Source organism: Lygodium microphyllum, unplaced genomic scaffold, assembly GCF_053477565.2.
Source record: "Lygodium microphyllum isolate KBCC unplaced genomic scaffold, Lygodium_microphyllum_v1.1.10 scaffold_211, whole genome shotgun sequence".
Classification (NCBI taxonomy): domain Eukaryota; kingdom Viridiplantae; phylum Streptophyta; class Polypodiopsida; order Schizaeales; family Lygodiaceae; genus Lygodium; species Lygodium microphyllum.
The window spans coordinates 21,321-42,640 of NW_028229694.1; positions in this window are offsets into that span (position 1 = coordinate 21,321).

The following is a 21,320-nucleotide window of genomic DNA, read 5'->3' on the forward strand; positions in this document are numbered from 1 at the left end:
TTTATGAGTTGACAATTGATAAACTGACTAGCTAGTATTTGTGACTTGATAAGTTGATGATCCATAAATTGATAATCCATAAGTTGGAAATTGAAAAGTTATCGATCAATGAGTTGGTGATTGATGTGTAATGGATTGGGAGGTTGATGATTAAGCAGTTGGGATGTTGAGAGCTAATAGGCTTTTACTTGGTAGTGATGGATTCAGAACTTGTCGATTGACAAGTTGTGATTTGATGTTTGGTGATTCATAAATAGCGAATGGATAGGTTAGTGAAGCGTTAAGTCAAGTTGACAGATTGTCAATTTGATGGATTGAGGATTGGGGGGTTGGTATTTTGATAATGGGCAAGTTCAATTTTGAGTCTTGAAAAGTTATCCACTATGAGTGGAAAACTATCAATTGATAGGTTGATGAATTGGTGATTGATGATATTCACCAATCAATGATTGATAGATTCATAAGTTTTGGCTTGATGGGTTAGCATTTGACAATTTCTTAGTTCAAGTAGCTATCAAGCTACACATTGGTGAGGTCTCTATGTTGAGAGGCTATGTTTGATGGGTATGAGCATTGAAAAGTTGTTAATTGATGAGTTGATGATTGATGGGTTTGCCAATTGATGAGCTATAAGTTAACAAATTAATGGATTGATAATCCATGAGTTATGATTTGATAAATTAATAATCGTTGAGTTAGCAATTGAGGAGTTGGTGACCAAAAAGTTGATAATTGATGATAAATGCTTGATGACTAACAAGTTCAAATATCAACATGATTTCAATTAATGAGTTTGGAAGTTGTCAAGTGATAAGTTGACAAGTTGGTGATTGAAAAGTTAATAATTGATGAATTTTGGACTGACAAGGATTGACAAATTGCCAATTGTAGTTGACAATTTGCAATCAATGGGTCAGTGATTGATGAGTTGGTATTTGAAAACCCCGCCCCCACATAACCCAACCCCCCTATTAATTAAAGGGAATGGAAAAATTTTTAAATACCCTCCCCCCTTGTCGTCGCCAGAATGTGGCGGGGGGAAGAAACAAGCGATGGTAACAAAGAAGGAGGCAATGATCACAAGGAGGGAGGAAGGAGATGATGATCACAAGGAGGGAGAAGGAGAAGACACCACGAGGGAGGAGAAGTTGATGATGATGATGATGGAGGGTGGAGGCCACGTGGCCAAACACCCCCCTTGGACATGTTGGCCACTCCGTGGCCAAGTCCCAATCTGTGGCCAGCTAGGAACTCCTTGCTACCATGCACTACCACCACCACTCCACCCCACCTCCCTACCATTATAAACCCCCCCCCCCCCCCCCCCCCCCCGCTCTAAGTGAAGGGGGATACACTACTTCCTTTCCCCCCCTTACTACCGATAGAGAGAAAGAGAGGGAGAGGGTGAGAGAGAGAGAGGGGGGAGAGAGAGAGGGTGATAGAGAGAGAGAAGGAGAGGGAGGGTGAGAGAGAGAGAAGGATTATTCCAAGGTTTTTCTTCTCTTCCCTTCCTTAGAGGGTGACCATGCGAACTTGTCCTTCTCCCCTTTCCCGTGAGGTTATCCAGAAGCCTAATTTCCCCCTAATTGGCCCCCGCTATTTGAGTAAGGGGCTGCTGAAGTCTTGTGGGAATCGTGTCTAAAAGAGAGAAAGATCAAGAATGGCCCCCAAGTGAAGAGTGTCGAGTGCGGGTGGCAATCCCACAACCTGCAAGAAAGCCTCGGACGAGGACATCACTGCCAATCCAACTACGGTACCTGTTGTAAGTAAGGTATTTCCAAATTAATAGATGCTTGCTTTGATTCTCGCATGAGATACGTTAGGTCCCGTACAATGCCGCACAAGAATAGGTCATCGAAAGGGATAGGATCCATCTCACACAGTCGAAAGATGGGGTTTGCAAAATACAAGTATCAAGAGACGTAAATTGCATCTAGAAGCTATGTGACAAATTCGTACATAGCATAAATAGCATATAAAATTCCAATGTATTGTCAACTCCCTCTTCTTGTAAATAATAGATGTTTTTTCCCACACTGAAGGTATGTTGTAGCTTGCATGCTTGAGGGATGGCATGGTAAGCAATCTAGCCTAAAGGAAATTCATCCTAGAAACTCTAGGCTTTGCCCAAGCTCTTGCTAACAACACGAACTAATAGCTCATGTTCGACAAATTGGAATCTCAATGTTATGCATAGTTAGCGCAAACAACAATCATAAGGACTAAAACTAAGATGCCTTGAGGTCCGTCTGGCAACTACTCCCTTCATCATGAAAGGGAAGTGGAACCCAGGAGGAAGAAGCTTGGCAGTGAGAGCTATGGCGGATGGAGAGCAAGAGCAAGAGAGAGAGTGAAACTCAAAGTGGGAACTCCAACAACCACAATGTGTGGTCGGGCCTTCCTTTATTCAAACTATCACTAAAAGAATAAAGAATAAGTGACTGTAACGGGCGTCCGCCACCTGCAGTGTGCAGTGGCGGGTGTTGTCAGTGTAGTAAAGTGTAGTAATACACATGCGGCTAGATGGAGGCACCTTACCCCTAACAACCTCTCATTTAAAGGTGAATCTGCCTCAGTGAGAGAGAAAAAGAAAAGACAGTACAACATGTACACATGTACAACAAGATGAGGAAAAAGATGTCATCTCATCCAACGCCCATCAATCTCCTGTGGAAGGCAAAGCGCTCTATAGTGAGGCTCTTCATGAGCAAGTCTGCAGGATTCTGCTTAGTTAGAATCTTCACAAGGTCAACAGACCTGTCCTCAATGACCTTGTGAATGAAGTGATACCTCACCTCAATATGTTTCGTCTTCGTATGGAAGACCGGATTCTTGGCAATTCTTGGCCAACTGAATGGCACTCATAGAATCCGAATGCAGTGTAGCCATAACATCTGTGATACCAAGGTCTGCAATCAAATGGCCTAACCAGATAGCCTTTGTGGCTGCAATATACTCGACCTCTATAGTAGAAAGGGCTGTACACTTCTACACCCTAGACATCCAAGAGATAGCCCCTCCAGCATAAGTGAACACACAGCCAGAAGTGGACTTCCTACTATCTACATGTCTTGCATAATCAGAGTCAGTGTGTCCCATGAATTCTGTATCATGGTTGCCATAGCAAAGACACATATTTGCTGTGCCCTTTAGGTACCTCATGATACCCTTCACGGCATCCCAATGTTTCTTGCCAGGTGTAGCCATATAACGTGCTACAACCCCAACTGCAAAAGCAATATTTGGACGGGTGGCTATCATGGCATACATAAGATTTCCCACGGCTAATGTATAGGGAATCTTGGCCATCTCGGCCCTCTGCTCATCTGTCTGTGGACAATCGGTCTATGAAACCTTCACATGAGAAGGTAATGGATAGCCAATAGGATTACCTTACTGCATACAGAAGTGCTCAAGGACTTTATCTTACCCTGAGATAAGGAAACCAAATCCCAAGTCTGATTCTTATGCAATGAGTCAAGTTCAAATTGCATAGCCTTCTCCCAAGAGTGACTATCACCCCTATGCATAGCCTCATCATAAGTGAGAGGCTCTCCTACATCTGTAACCAGTACATAATCTATAGAGGACGCAAAACGATCAGGAGGTAGTCTATCTCTAGTAAATCACCTCAACCCAGGCTCTGATGCCTGATCGGTATCCTATCTAACATCAGCATGTCTAACATCTAGACCATGAGCATCAAGTGATGTTGCATGCTATCTAGCTGGTTGTGGAGCGGGCTGAACGGGAGCATGTGGCTCCCCCTGAAAGAAAACTGTACGTACCTCAACCACTTTCTCAGGTTGCATATGCATTTTGTCCTCATGAAAGATGACATCATGGTTGCGGATCACTTTCTGCACCTGCGGATCTCATGGATGGTAACCCATCTCTCCTGCATCTCCATAGCCAATGAAAATGCATTTGACACTTTTAGGATTTAGCTTATTGCGTTTATCCTTAGGCACATGGAAAAATGCCTCACATCTAAAGACACACAAATGATCATAAGAGGGGGGCTTGCCTGCTCATACCTCCTCTGCAACCTGAAAGTCAATGCCATTGCTAGGCGACTTGTTAATGAGATGCATTGCAGTAGTAATTGCCTCAGCTCAAAAGTGTTGCGGTAAGCCAGCCTGGCTAAGAATGCTATGGACCCTTTCCTGAATGGTCCTATTTATGCGTTCAGCCATACCATTCTGGGGTGGGGTATAAGGGGTGGTCAACTGGCGCTTAATACCCCACTCATCACAAAACTGCTCAAAAGCACGTGATACATACTCACCCCCATCATCTGACCTTAGGCATTTCAACATTTTTCCAGACTGGTTCTCCGCTAATGGAAGCCAATGCTAAAATGTGTCTAAGACATCGGATTTTCTCTTTATGGGATAAGCCCAAACCTTACGTGAGTAATCAAAGTAACAAAGTACTTTGCTCCACCGAGTGACTGACAGGGCATGGGCCCACATACATCTGAGTGCACAAGAGCCAAGGGCTCACCCATGCGTTTCTTACCAGACTTTTTATGCATATTTCTAGTCTACCTGCCATACAAACAATGATCACAAGAATCAAAATGCGAAGAGTCAAAAGCTGAAAGATACTGCAAAGCATGGAGCATTTTCATTCCTTAAAGGGATATATGTCCCAAATGAGCATGCCAGAGGGATACATGGGGAATAGAACCCACAGACAAAACATGATCCAAGGTAGCTCGAGATACAAGGGATAGAGGCTGCCAGACTTGGCACCTCTTGCAAGCACAAGCCTGCCACAAGTAATCTTCCATGCAGAGTCTCCAAAAGATACCAAATACCCTGCATCATCAAGCTATCCAGCTGACATAAGGCTGCAAGTCAATGCAGGTACATGGCGTACATCATGCAAAACAAAAGAACTGCTAGAAGGAAACTGCAGCCTAACATTTCCAATGCCCACAATGTCAAGAGACCTATTATCACCAAGATGCACAGAACTAGAGATGGTACGATAGGTATGAAACCAATCTCTACAGGGGGTGTCATATGAAATGACGCACCCGAATCCAAAAGCCAACACTGCGCATACATAGAATGTATCTCAGAAGCCTGTAAGGCATCGCATGAAGAAGGTGCAAGTATGTAATCTTCATCTGAATCAGTGGCCTGCGTGACATTAACCTCTTCTATCTTCACATTGGACTTTGCAGGTACAATACTGCGCTCAGAAGATTTTTCTTGCACTTTCTCTTTTCCCTTTTCCTTGCGCTTATCATCGCGCATCTTAGGGCATTGCGGCCTAATATGTCCTACTTTCCCACAATAATGATAGGTAAGATCAAACTTCCATCCACGAGACTTACTGCAACCACATGACTTGGACCTGGACTTCTGAGAGTCCCTTCCCTTATAATCATTATCATGCCTGCCATGTCTTCCACCTCTAACGGTCAATGCATGTGAAGAGTGGGAAGCATCATTGTTTCTCCTATTGATTTTCTTAGTCAATAAAGCACTCTCAACATCCTTGATTTTCATCCCATCAAGCTTGTTCGTGCATATGGCAGTAGGGAAGACATCCCATGATTCAGGCAAGGTGCCAAGCAGAAACAACAGGTGCAAGTTGTCTTTGAACTCAATACCCTGTGACCACAAATTCTTCATGATAGCATGAAACTGACTGAAATGAGATGATAGGGATGTCCCCTCCTTCATGCAAAGGTCCATTAACTGCTTCAGCCAATACATCTGTGATGTAGGACTCTGTTGCGCATAAAGCTCCTGAATCTTCCATAAATCCCATGCACTCTGATTCTCATCTTCAACAACATTATGATGGACCTATTTTGAGAGTGACAAGATAATGGTAGACTTGCATAGCTCATCAACTTCCATCCAAACATCATCATCCATATCCTTGGGATTAACACCCTTGAAACGCAAGGGTTTAATCTACAATTTTTGCCCCAAAACCTGCAATATCTGGGACTTCCAATACCCATAGTTGGTACCATCTAACTTGGAAATGTTAAAGAGAGATGTGTCTTTTAGATGACTAGCCATACTGTCCCAAATCAAAGCAAAAAAGCAAAATTGCAGGTTGTTGTAATTAGTAGAAAATGCACTAAAACTAGCTAAAAGAGTGGATATTACTAAGAGAACCACCTATCCACCAAATATGACCAAGATAACATCAAACAGTAAACATTACCCTCATAAATGTGCTCGAAATCTGCAGATTTCAGCTTGTTGGAATAAATGACAGCAATATGTAAAACTGTCCTAAAGTGAAGCAATCACTGATACATGTGTCACTGCAACTGCTAGGTAGCAAGATACATCCAATAGTGAGTGTCAAGGGGCAAGAAGGTACCAAGAATTGTCAAACCAATAACCTACTAGGCAAGAGACATCTCATAGGTCTAGAAGTCATGCATGTAATGGGTCTCGAGGTAAGAGAAGAGACCAAGCACAAGCACAACTGATAGAGCAAGGAGCTTAATGCATGTAATGGGTCTCGGGGTAAGAGAAGAGACCAAGCACAATCACAACTGATAGAGCAAGGAGCTTAATGCATAACCATCCAAGATGCATACGAAGAGACCAAGCACAATCACAACTGATAGAGCAAGGAGCTTAATGCATAACCATCCAAGATGCATACAAAACTGACAAACCTGTGATAGAGATAGGTGCCTACCCTAATAGGCATATCAAATCAGCCCACTACAGACTAACTGCAAACATAAAGCTCTCAAGAGAGCAAATGCATATAATTGTCCCACAAGCTCAAGCTCAAGTGTAAGTAAGACTCTGTGTATATTCGAATATACCAAGAGGCTCCCACTGGAAGTAAAGTCAGATGCAAATAGAGCAAGCAACACTCAAATACATCAAGTACATAGCATCAAACATGCCGAATCCCAGTAGGGTACATCTGGAGCATAAGTCCCAAGCTATCTCAGACCCATAAAGCATAAGCATAAAAGCATTCAAATAGCATGTAACTGACAACCAAATGCAATGCCCAGTAGGTACAAAATGCTCAAATACATCTGAAGATGAAGCACCAAGTGACTGTCAAGCATGTGCAAATCAAGTGGCATCCATATCTGACCAAAGCATAAATGCAAGAAGCCTAAATGTCAAGCAGTGACAATAGGCATAAACCGATCCAAAGCATGTCAATTGAAGCCAAATGCTAGTGAATGACGACCAAGGCGGAGCCTAATCCAAGCTCAAAAGCATTCCAGAACCAAAAAGAAGCATTTGACAATCTCCAAATACATTGGTATGATCATGCTAATCTCCAGTAAGCACCCCGTATCCAAGAACCAATGCATACACCAAGTAAATGAGCTTCAGCCCACTATATTACAGCAGCATATTTATGTCAAATGAAGCTCAATTGGTGCACAAATCTACTCCAAATCAGTCCCAAAGTGTAGACATAGCATCCCGTAACATCCAGGCATCGCCGGGCACATCAATAGGCATCAAACGAGCAATGCCAAGAAGCATCAAACATTAAATGTCAAGAGCTCCCACGTTTTGACAGTCTTGGGATTGTGTATACAGCAATGGCTGAAGGTGAAAGCACTCGAATCGATCGTTGCCGAGAGCCAAGAACTAATGCCGGGGAGTCCAACAATGATCGACGACGGGAAGGTTGCCAACAGTGCCAAGAAGCCGGGGAAGAAGCTGGAAGTGCTAGGAGGAGATCGGCCCAGCCCCCTAAAAATGCGCCGCATTTTGCACTGGCTGTTCCTGGGGACTGGGGGGTCTTCAATAGTGCTCTCGAATACTTGGCAATGTTGAGGGGGCTTCGATGCAACCCTGCAAGATGCCACTGGAAGGATGGAAGCTCCCGGGAGATCAAAACATACCTGCAAATGAAGGTGCCATGGCTGCCATTGAAGCTCGGGTTGAAGCTCTTCAAATCCAGGCTGAAGAGAATGTCGAGCTAGCTCCAATGCCTTTGCTCTGATACTAGTTGAAAGGGAAGTGGATCCTAGGAGGAAGAAGCTTGGTGGTGAGAGCTATGGCGGATGGAAAGCAAGAGCAAGAGAGAGAGTGAAACTCAAAAGTGGGAACTCCAACAACCATAATGTGTGGCTAGGCCTTCCTTTATTCAAATTGTCACTAAAAGAATAAAGAATAAGTGATTGTGATGGGCACCTGCCACCTGCAGTGTGTAATGGCAGGTACTGTCAGTGTAGTAAAGTGTAGTAATACACGAGCGGCTAGGCAGAGGCGCCTTTACCTCCAACACATCAATCCAACTCAAGGTTAGGCTAGGTACAAACAACAATTCCAAGCTTCAAAGTCAAGTGGAGAGCTCTAGGAATAAGAAACCGTAAGTCAAAGAGAAGACCGATACTTTTTACTTATTTGGGAAGAAGGTTGGGTTATCGATCAATGTAAGTGATTAATAGAACTTATGTCTTGTACAGTGTTTGAAACCTTAACATATGCCTTAGTCGAAGGAAGGGAGTGTTAAGTAAATTTTACATAGAATCGCTCTTTGATCCCAAGGGAGAGAGCAGATATGTGATGGAAAGATTGTTGCGTATATTCTTGCATTGTTTGGTAAGAATACAATTGGCTTTGTTGGTTGATCGAACAACACCCTAAATGCTTTTACATTCAATAGATTGTTGGATTATGGTTTGGATGATTATTCCAAGTGCTTGTGATTGATGGCGAATTCATGGCAGGGGTCTATGATGATAAGTTGCCATGAGGATAAAGGAATGTTTTCTTGAAAGATGATATTAGGGTTGATTGCCTTGACTGTGCTTGATTCTTAATTGGATTAATTAAGGAAATGATATTTTGCAAGGGTGGATCACCTCCAAGATTGCACCGTGTATAATATTTTCAGGCAATAAAAGTTAGTTGGTGATCCACTGTGTATGATATTACTAACTAAAGACTAACTAAGGTAAAAACTAACTAATATTAATAACTAATAATTTTTATTTAATTAAAAATATTTTATTAAAAATTTTGAGAGTCGTAAATCTGATATTTTTCTCGGATTGACAAGGACCGTAGACACCCTTCACGTAATTTACAATGTGAATAAGACTTATGAGCTATATTAATCATTATTATTAAAGTGTATAGTTTGGATGGTCCAAAAATATTAGATTTTAGGCAAAACTAGTATATTTTAGATATTTTAGATATTATCCTAAAAAAAGATATGGAGATTTCTAGAATTGGATGTCATTTAAAAGAAAAGACAAGTGATGTTTTAGTTAGTTTTGGAGATTTTATAAAATGAAAAATAAAGAAAAGTGACTGGCAAAATCACGCGCGCCGTGATTGCAATCTTCAGGCAGTAGACAGCACTTCGAGCGAGGAGAGAAAGAAGGAGTGATCTGAAAGCTTTCCAATCAAGTGACTTGGGGTTTTACCCCCCTTTCGGAGCCAATGGAACCATTAGATTTATGATCTGAGCATCAGATCACTTATCTTTCCAAGATCCCCCTCCACAAAGAGCTCCACTTCTTAGCCACAAGCCCTCTTCTCTAATCCACTATAAATATGAGGGATGGGGAGGTACAAGGAGCATAAGGAGACCCCAAGAGGCTGCGAGAGAGAGGTAGAGAGAAGGATATCCCTCCAAGAGATTGTAAAAGAGAGCTTGAGAGAGAGAGAGAAGAGTTACCCCGAGAGGCTACACAATTCCCTCTATCTCGATCCTCAACTTAGCCATCTTCTCTTACACTCTCCCATCTCAAATCTATTCCGCCTTCTTAATCTCTTGAGTCTACTTGCAAATGATGGCCTCCAAGTGAAGAATGTTGTATGCGGATGGCAATCCCACAACAAAAAATGAAGCTTCGGGCAAAGGCATCATTGTCAATCCAACTGCGGTTCCCGGTCATAAGTAATGTATTTCCAAATTGATAGATGCTTGTTTTGATTCTTGTATGGGATATGTTACGCCCCATACTATGATGCACGAGTATAGTCATCGAAAGGGATAAATTTCATCTCACATATTCAAAAGATCGAGCTTGCAAAGTGCATGTATTAAGGAAAGTTAATTGCACCTAGTTGCATATGGCTTATTCATTGTGCGGCGTCGCTTAGATTGGTCTCTCGATGGACTGCTAAAAACATGTATGGATAGCCGATAAGTGGGTACATTACAATTGGTATCAAATCAAAACTTCGTAATGATATGTGGTTGATTAATGTATGGTTCGTGGACATATCCTAAACAGAATAACCTAAGTTGTATGGCTTGATTGTCAAGCACCTTCTACAATCACGAATACTGACATGCAAGAGAAGAAATTCCTTCTTAAGAATATTAAGGCACTCGAGTTTGGTGGAAAAGGGATAGACATCACAGCAGACACAGAGATATAGATTGAGTCGATGGATGATTATTTCTCTACTTCAGGAACTACTTCTGCAAATCAATCAATGATAGCCAAACTTAAGTTAGTTGGCCAGGCTCGGATATGGTGGAAGCAATGGTGCAAAGATCAAGGTATTTCTGAAGCCACTGTCACTTGGGATCAGCTGAAAGATATTGTATGAGGACAATACCTTCTGCCAGCCTACCAGACTTTGAGGATGAATGAATTCTTCAAGTTAAAGTAGTTGGAATTAACCTTAAAAGCTTACTACTCAAAGTTTGTAACCCTACTGAAATACGCCCCCGCCTATGGATATTGCATAGCAAGTATCCAAGTTTTGCCATGGCCTGAACACTCCTTTGAACCACCATCTTGAAGTAATGCGTCCAACAGACTTGCAAGATACATTACTTGGAGCAAAGCCAATCTTCCAAGAACTTAAATTAGGCAATTGTGACAAAGATGATTCCCGAGATCAAGGCAAGAGATGCCACACGTGTGAGAGACAGGGCACATCCGTAGGAGATGTCCCTATCGTCTCGATGCTTCCACTGCAATGAGCTAGGGCACGTCCAAACAAACTGCCCTGACTTAAGTCCAGAAAATATTGAGGCCCCAAGGAAATGAAGCTACACAAGTGGAGCCTTTGGTTATATAGAGGAATCAAACAAAGAGGAAGACCTAGAACCCACTACACCTCTTCAATATGATTAGAAATCCTAAATATTTTATTGACATATAATACAACTTGTATTGAATAAACCTTACTCCTATAATTGCAATTAACCCAAGTAATATGAGTTGCATCAATTTTGAGCCTAGAACTTACAAGTGATCAGAAATGGTTTAGCAAGGGATGACAATTATAACTTACAATGAATTTCTCTTAAGTTGTTTCTTCTTAACTAAAATAGATTGGGTCTGCCAGAATAACGATGCTTGGGAGTATTCTTTGGTATTACAACAAGCGAAGCCGATTAACCAAGGATCTCAATCCAGATCTAAAAAGAGGACAATTTGGAAATAGAGTTTTTGCGATAAAGGACCACTTCGATATGCTAAAAGGATCTTAGGACAATTTGGTCTAAAGAAGAAAATTCTGCCAAAGACAACCAAGAATCTTGTGACCCAAAGTGATAAAGCTCCGCGCTGTTTCTATTACAAGGAGTTAGGTCATTTTAAAAGGGAATGTCCAAGGCACCCTAAACACCGATGCTCCTAGTGTCACCACATTGGACATATCCACATCAATTGTCCCAACAGGACTCAAAGAGGACTTGGACTTGCAGGAATGAAGTTGTACAAGCTACGGTGATCCAGAACCTACCAGGAAATTATTAGATACTTAAGAACAACCTAGACGATATTCATGAAATGTAACTGCAATAGACTTTTATCTTGTAATGCAAACTCGGATATATCAAATACAATGAGTTGTTGTTCAAAAGACCGCGTGCTTATGAATGGTTAGAGTGGCACAACGAATGCATTATGGATCCTACCCCACAGGTTCCAGAATGAAATCCCCAACCTCTTTGAGATGAGGACATCTTGAGGTCTCTAAGGAGGAGAGGATGTAATATCCCCCCCCTTCTTAATTAAAGAGAATTGAAAGATTTTTAATTACCGTGCCCCCCTATCATCACCGAATGTGGTGGGGGGAGAAAGAAGACGAGGATGACAAGGAAAACGACGATGATCACGAGGAGGAAGGAAGGAGGCGATCGTTACGAGGAGGGAGAAGGAGAAGATGATGCGATGAGGGAGGAGAAGTTGGTGATGACGATTATGGAGGGGGCAGGCCACATGGCAAAACATCCCCCCTTGGAAATATCTTCCAGCAATCCGTGGCAAGCTGGGGACTCCTTGCCAGCATGCACTTCCACCAGCACTCCACCCCACCTCCTTGCCATTATAACCCCCCCTTAAGTGAAGGGAGATATACTACTTCCTTTCCCCTCCCTTGCTGCCGACTGAGAGAAAGAGAGAGAGAGAGAGAGAGAAGGAATATTCTGAGGCTCTTCTTCTCTTCCCCTCCTTAGAGGGTCACCACACTCACTTGTTCTTCTCCTCTTTCTCGCCGTGAGGTTATCCGCAAGCCTAATTTCCTCCCAATTGGCCCCCGCTATTTCACTAAAGGATTTGCTAAAGTCTTGGAGGAATCTTGCCTAAAAGAGAGGAAGTTCGAGAATGGCCCCCAAGCGAAGAGTGGAGTGTGGGTGGCAATCCCACAACCTGCAATGAAGCCTCGGGCAAGGGCATCACTGCCAATCCAACTGGGGTACCAGTTGTAAGTAAGGTATTTCCAAATTAATAGGTGCTTGCTTTGATTCTCGCATGAGATACGTTAGGCCCCGTATTATGCCGCATGAGAATAGTTCATCGAAAGGGGTAGGTTTCATCTCACATATTTGAAAGATGGGGTTTGCGAAGTGCAGGTATCAAGAGAAGTAAATTGCATCTAGAAGCTATGCAACAAATTTGTACATAGCATAAATAGCATATAAAATTCAAATGTCTTGTCGACTCCCTCTTCTTGTAAATAATAGATATATTTTTACCATATTGAAGGTATGTTGTAGCTTGCACGCTTGAGGGATGGCATGGTAAGCGATCTAGCCTAAAGGAAATTCATCCTAGAAACTCTAGGCTTTGCCCAAGCTCTTGCTAACAACACGAATTAATAGCTCATGTTCAATAAATTAGAATCTTGATGTTATGCGTAGTTAGCGCAAACAACAATCATAAGGACTAAAACTAAGATGCCTTGAGGTCCATCTTGCAACTACTACCTTCGTCAATCCAAGTCAAGGTTAGGCTAGCTACAAAAAACAATTCCAAGCTTCAAATTCAAGTGGAGAGCTCTAGGAATAAGAAACACTAAGTCAAAGAGAAGACCGATACTTTTTACTTGTTTAAGGTTGGGTTATCGATCAATGTAAGTGATTAATAGAACCTATGTCTTGTAGAGTGTTTGAAACCTTAACATATGCCTTAGCCAAAAGAAGGGAGTGTTAAGTAAATTTTACATAAAATCAATCTTTGATCCCAAGAAGGAGAGCAGATATGTGATGGAAAGATTATTGCGTATATTCTTGCATTGTTTGGGAAGAATACAATTGGCTTTGTTGCTTGATCAGTCAACACCCTAAATGCTTTTACATTCAATAGATTGTTGGATTGTGGTTTGGATGATTATTCCAAGTGCTTGTGATTGATGGTGAAATCATGGCACGGGTCTGTGATGACAAGTTGCCATGAGGATAAAGGAATGTTTTCTTGAAAGATGATATTAGGGCTGATTGCCTTGACTGTGCTTGATTCTTAACTGGATTAATTAAGGAAAGGATATTTTGCACGTGTGGATCACCTTCAATATCACACCGTAGATGAACCCAAAAAAGGGCACTACTCCATTCACGGGCCGAAGGTCGAGTGGTGAAAAGGCCAACCATGGAAATGGTGTCTCATTCCTAGGCCGCTTATGGGTCAAGTGGAGCTTTGGACACCCCTTGCCAAGTCTGGAACGGAGTTAGAGACTGCTGTGGCCCAGATATACGTGGCATTGAAGATCCTATTCTAGATAAAGGATAGAAATTTTGGTGCCATGTTATTTGGACGGGGTAATTCTGCAAGGTAGAAGGGATATATAATTTCTCCTGTAAGGGCAAGAGAGAAAGATTAACTTGAAGATAAGTTAAGAAACTTGTTCGTCAAAAGGATTGTTTGCTCTTTTTTCGTGTCAGTGCTATAAGTTACGCGAACGAACCTTGTCCTCTAAAATGCTTAATTAAGGAAGCTAATTTTAAATGTCACGCATAAACCTGATAGGACCTAATTAAATAACTAAAGAATGCCTATTAAGGGAAGCGGGTGGGTGGAACCCCTAACAGGTCTATTCTATGGCAGGGTGGTCCTTGAGAACTTGGAAGCTTCTCACAAGGTTGTACCATCGCTCGACCCTTAGGAATTATTAGGTTAGAACCCCAATTCATGTCATTTTAGGGGATCGGAATGGGATTATGCCCTACGGGTAGAGAGGTTGAGCAACGCATCCCTCTCGTTTTCCATTCTCTTTGAACCAAGTGCGGCATGGATCTGCTTCGTCTTGGGTATCTCTACGTAAAGTAGGATATCCAAGACTAGGCGTTAGAATGTTATCAAGAGACCTTAACCACCAGAAACCCAGATTTCAGGTCGATCATCCCAGTGGGTTCATCGCGAATGTTTTGTTGCGAGGCAGATGCGAGAAACCCTAGGCAACAAACCTTGTAACATTCCATGGGAGTGTTGGGCAGCGTCGCTTAGATTGGGGACCACTAAAAACATGCATGCATAGCCAATAGGTGGGTATGTTATAGTTTGTATCAAAGCAAAACTTTGTAATGATATGTGATTTATTAATGTATGGTCCGTGAACATATCCTTAATAGAATAACCTAAGTTGTATGGCTTGATTGTCAGGCACCTTCTGCAACCACGAATACTTACATGCAAGAGAAGAAATCTCTTCTAAAGGAGATTAAGGCACCCGAGTTTAGTGAAAAAGGGATAAACATCACAGTACAGGAGGAGATATGGATTGAGTCTAGGGATGATTATTTCTCTGCTTCAAGAACTACTTCTGCCAATCAAAGAATGATAGCCAAACTGAAGTTAGTTAGCCAAGCTTGGATATGGTGGAAGCAATGGTGCAAAGATCAAGGTATTTCTGAAGCCGTTGTCACTTGGGATCAACTACAAGATGTTGTATGCGGACGATACCTTTTGCCAACCTACTAGACTTTGAGGATGAATGAATTCTTCAAGTTAAAGTAGTTAGAATTAACCTTGAAAGCTTACTACTCAAAGTTTGTAACCCTACTAAAATACGCCCCTCTTATGGATATTGTGTAGCAAGTATCCAAGTTTTGCGATGTCCTGAACACTCCTTTGAACCACCGTCTTGAAGCAATGCATCCAATAGACTTGCAAGATGCATTACTTGGAGCAAAGCCAATCATCCAAGATCTTAAATCGGGCAATTGTGACAAAGATGATTCCTGAGATCAGGGCAAGAGATGCCACACATGCGAGAGATAGGGCACATCCGTAGGAGATGTTCCTACTGCCGATGCTTCCACTGCAATGAGCTAGGGCACGTCCAAACAAACTGCCCTGACTTAGGTCCAAAAAATATTGAGGCCCCAAGGAAATGAAGCTACATAAGTGCAATCTTCGGTTATATAGAGGAATTAGACAAAAGACGAAGACTTAGAACCCACTACACCTCTTCAGGATGATTAGAAATCCTAAATAATTTATCGACATATAATACAACTTGTATTTAATAAACCTTACTCTTGTAACTACAATTTCTTTGGTATTACAACAAGTGAAGCCGATTAACCATGGATCTCTGTCCAAATCTAAAAAGAGGACAATTTAAAAACAGAATTTTTTAGATAAAGGACCACTTCAATATGGATCCTAGGACAATTTTGTCTAAAGAAGAAAACTCTGCCAAAGATAACCAAGAATCTTGTGACCCCAAGTGATAAAGCTCCACGATGTTTCTATTCCAAGAAGTTAGGTCATTTCAAACAGGAATGTCCAAAGCACCCTAAACACCGATGCTCCTAGTGTCACAACATAGGACATATCCACGTCAATTGTCCCAATAGGACTCAGAGAGGACTTGGACTTGTAGGAATGAAGTTGTACAAGCTATGGTGAGCCAGAACCTACCAGGAAATTATTAGATACTTAGGAACAACCTAAACGATATTCGTGAAATATAACTACAATAGACTTTTATCTTGTAATGCGAACTCAAATATATCAAATACAATATGTTGTTGTTCAAAAGTCCATGTGCTTATGAGTGGTTAGAGTGCTGCATCAAATGCGTTATGGATCCTACCCCACAGGTTCCAGAATGAAATCCCCAACTCCTCCGAGATGAGGACATCTTGAGGTCTCTAAGGAGGAGAGGAAGTAATATCCCCACCCCCACATAGGAACCCCCCTCCCCTTTTTAATTAAAGGGAATTTGAAAAATTTTAATTACCCTACCCCCTGTCGTTGCCGAATGTGGTGGGGGGAGGAAGAAGGCGACGATGAGAAGAAGGCACTGATCACGAGGAGGGAGAAGGAGAAGATGACACAATGAGGGGCAGAAGTTGATGATGATGATGACGGAGAGGAGAGGCCGCATGGCCAAACACCCCCCCTTGGACATATCGGCCAGCAGTCTGTGGCCAGCTTGGGACTCCTTGCCACCGTGCACTACCACCACCACTCCACCCCACCTCCTCGTCATTATAAACCCCCCATTAAGTGAACGAAGATATACTACTTCCTTTTCCCTCCCTTGCTACCAGCTGAGAGGAAGAGAGGGAAGGTGAGAGAGACAGAGAGAAGGAATATTCCAAGGCTCTTCTTCTCTTCCCCTCCTTAGAGGGTAGCCACACGCACTTGTTCTTCTCCCCTTTTCCACGAGGTTATCTGCAAGACTAATTTATTCCCAATTGGCCCCCGTCATTTGAGTAAGGAGCTGCTGAAGTCTTGGAGGAACCATGTCTAAAAGAGAGAAAGTTTGAGAATGGCCCCCAAGCGAAGAGTGTCGAGTGAGGGCGGCAATCCCACAACCTACAAGGAAGCCTCGGGCAAGGGCATCACTGCCAATCCAACTGTGATACCGGTTGTAAGTAAGGTATTTCCAAATTAATAGGTGCTTGCTTTGATTCTCGCATGAGATATGTTAGGCCCCGTACTATGCCGCATGAGAATAGGTCATCGAAAGGGATAGGTTTTATCTCACATATTCGAAAGATGGGGTTTGCAAAGTGCAGGTATCAAGAGAAGTAAATTGCATCTAGAAGCTATGCAACAAATTCGTACATAGCATAAATAGCATATAAAATTCAAATGTCTTGTCGACTCCCTCTTCTTGTAAATAATAGATATGTTTTTACCACATTGAAGGTATGTTGTAGCTTGCACACTTGAGGGATGGCATGGTAAGCGATCTAGCCTAAAGGAAATTCATCCTAGAAACTCTAGGCTTTGCCCAAGCTCTTGCTAACAACACGAATTAATAGCTCATGTTCAATAAATTGGAATCTTGATGTTATGTGTAGTTAGTGCAAACAACAATCATAAGGACTAAAACTAAGATGCCTTGAGGTCCATCTTGTAACTACTACCTTCGTCAATCCAACTCAGGGTTAGGCTAGCTACAAACAACAATTCCAAGCTTCAAAGTCAAGTGGAGAGCTCTAGGAATAAGAAACCCTAAGTCAAAGAGAAGACCGATACTTATTACTTGTTTGGGAAGAAGGTTGGGTTATCGATCAATGCAAGTGATTAATAGAACTTATGTCTTGTAGAGTGTTTGAAACCTTAACATATGCCTTAGCCGAAAGAATGGAGTGTTAAGTAAATTTTACATAGAATCACTCTTTGATCCCAAGGGGGAGAGCAGATATGTGATGGAAAGAATATTGCGTATATTCTTGCATTGTTTGGAAAGAATACAATTGACTTTGTTGGTTGATCGGACAACACCCTAAATGCTTTTACATTCAAGAGGGATTGTGGTTTGGATGATTATTCCAAGTGCTTGTGATTGATGGTGAAATCATGGCACGGGTCTGTGATGACAAGTTGCCATGAGCATAAAGGAATGTTTTCTTGAAAGATGTTATTAGGGCTGATTGCCTTGACTGTGCTTGATTCTTAACTGGATTAATTTAGGAAATGATATTTTGCACGGGTTGTTCACCTCCAAGATTGCATCGCGGATTAACCCGAAAAGGGCATTGCTCCATTCACAGGTCGAAGGTCGAGTGGTGAAAAGGCCAACCACAGAAATGGTGTCTCACTCCTAGGCCGCTTGTGGGTCAAGTGGAGCTTTGGACACTCCTTGCCAAGTTCAGAAAGGAGTTGGAGACTGCTATGGCCCCAACGTCTGTGGCATTGGAAGATCCTATTCTAGATAAAGGATGGAAATGTTGGTGCCATGTGATTTGGATGGGGTACTTTTGCAAGGCCGGAGGGATATATAATTTCTCTTGTATGGGCAAGAGACAAAGATCAACTTGAAGCTTTTTGCTTTGTTTTTGTGTCAGTGCTATAAGTTACGCGAACAAACCCTATCTCCGAAAAGGCTTAATTAAGGAAGCTAATTTTAAATGTCACACATAAATGTGATAGGACCTAATTAAATAACTAAAGAATGCCTATTGAGGGAAGTGGGTGGGCCTGTCCTACAGCAAGGTGGTCCCAGGGAACTTGGAGGCTTCTCACAAGGTTTTACTGTCACTCACCCTTAGGAATTGTTAGGTTAGAACCCCAATTCATGCCATTTTAGGGGACCGGAATGGGATTTTACCCTATGGGTAGATAGGTTGAGTGCCGTATCCCTCTCGTTTAAGGATTGAGAGATTGACGATTAACATATTGATGATTGATAGTTGATGAGATGTTGGCTTGGGAATAAACAAGTTCAATTCTGGTAGTAGTGACAAGCCAAGAAGTTGTCAATTCAGTTAAGTTATTGTCAACAGGTAAATTTGACAATCAAAAAGTTTACGACAAATGAATTACTAATTGACAATTGACGATCAAAGTTGACAAGTTGAAAATCAATAATTGATTATTAATATATTAGTGATTGACAAGTTGGTGACAAATGACTTACAACGGCCAAAATTGAGTGGGGGTTTTCAATTACACATAAATATTTTTACACTATTTTAAATATGGCTAAAAATGATGCAAAAAAGGACAAACATAGGCAACCAATTGTTGTTATGACAAACTCATCGAATGCACCACTATCATTGCCACACTGATGATTGTAGGCTTTCAATTGCAGCCCTTCCTTCCTTATGTTCTTCACACTAGCTACTCCTCTCACAATGTGGTTTGGTGGCTCTTCCTCTAGTCGTAGCTCATCCCTAGAGGTAGAGGCTAAAAGTGGAGGGTATGAGAGTGGTGGTTGGGTGGGGATGGGTGAAGTATAGGAAGAGGTTATGGTAATGCGAGGTAGAAAGAGATAGTTGAGAATAAGGTATGGGAGGAGGTATTGGTGGAGAAGAAGGAGGCATGGGAGGAGGTTATGGAAGAAGGTATGGAGAGGATAAGAATAAGGGGGCAAATGTGGGGATTAAATTGATGGAGATATGGCACATTGGTTGTTGTTTCCTCTACCTCAGTAGGATGACTCCATCCACTCTTATCTATCAACTCACAAAAGCTCTTGCCTTCTCAATCAAAAAGGCATCCAAACTACTATTCATCGATGCATCACTAAGAAGAGGCACAACCACTTTTGTAATAAACCTTAGTCTCAAAAGATAATTTTTTAAGAAAAAATCTTGAAACAATTGTCTTGTATGTCAATATCATCATCATAATAATCCAAACCATCAAATCAAACAAACCTCTCCCATCCTCATTGTCATTATCCAATCATTAAGCATATGTCATCTTTGTCAACATCATCATCGGTGCTATCATAAGCTACAGCATGCCCATACCATTTGTAAAGTTGTGGCTTTTTTAGTAGCTTTCTCAATCGTCCAAGCTACCATACTCGAATAGGGGTAGCTTAGTTGGTTAGAGCAAAAGACTGAAAATCTTTAAGTGTTTTTCTTGACTAGGAAAGTTGGAGAAGCAAAGATATATTTGACATGATTTTTTCATTGCTAGAACCTCCACTAGTTTTTCCTAATTATGTAAGTAGGGTACAAAAAATTGACCAGAGAACAACAACACCACACGTTCAGGTAATATTTTGGGAACAAGATCCTCTTAGGTGTGAGGAAAATCCCCACACTTAAGTATATGAGAACATTTGTATAAATATTAAAATGTAAATTGATCGACCTTTATCACCCCATATTATTATTTATAAGCCATAGCTTACTTCGATCTTATTTATCCTTCATAGAATATTTGGAACTATCAAAACCATACAAGACTTTGTCGTGAGATTTAACCTAACGCATATATGATAAGCACTTTAACTATATATACATTTAAAGACAATAGTATGTTAATTACTTTAGTTTCAGTGGTAAGACCATTTAGTTGCTTGTTAATCGAGTAGGTGATTTTGGATTAGCTCTTAGCATTATATTTGAAAAAAAATTAACAAATTAAATTCATTGCAGCTCCTCCTATAGATATTGATGGTATTCGTGAGCCTATTTTTGGATCTTTGTTATATAGGAACAACATTATCTCTAGTGCTATCATCCCTACTTATGCAGCTATAGGTTTACATTTCTACCCCATTTGGGAAGCAGCTTCCGTTGATGAATGGCTATCGATGGTGGTCCTTACGGACACTCCAATTAATTCAATGAACAAAATCATATAAAACTCAAAAAATCTTGTGGTCATTTCGATTAGTCTGGCAGAAAGACATGACATGACTATCCTTAAGATTATCGTTGAGCATAAAGATAGGTCCAACTCTTCACATCGAGGCTTGGGCTATTAGCTATTCATTATTTGTTATTTTCTTTGTATTTAAAAGTAATTTTTTAGAAAATAAAGGAGTGATTATACAAGATAAGGCGTTGCATCAAAACCCTATGATATAACAAAGGAATCAAGATATAATATCTTGATTGCAAGGGATTGTATATATGCCTCTTATGTAGATAAATTGATTGTTTCCCCTTTGTGAAACATTACAAGAGATTGTTTGATTATCATTATGTTTTAAAGAGGATTCGTACTTGTTATGGAAAAAGGAAATGTTGATGCATGAAAAGACGTGTTTGAAGTATTAAGATCCTATGTTATTGGATTTGGAAAGAGATGCTTTCCCAGATGAGATATGTTGTCTATCTTGTTTTTGTTTAAATCTTAGAAAAACTCCTAAGGTGATGAGTTGATGAACACTAAGTCTCTCACCAAGATTCTCTCACTAGGAATCAATTTTGTCTTGGATACTAGGACC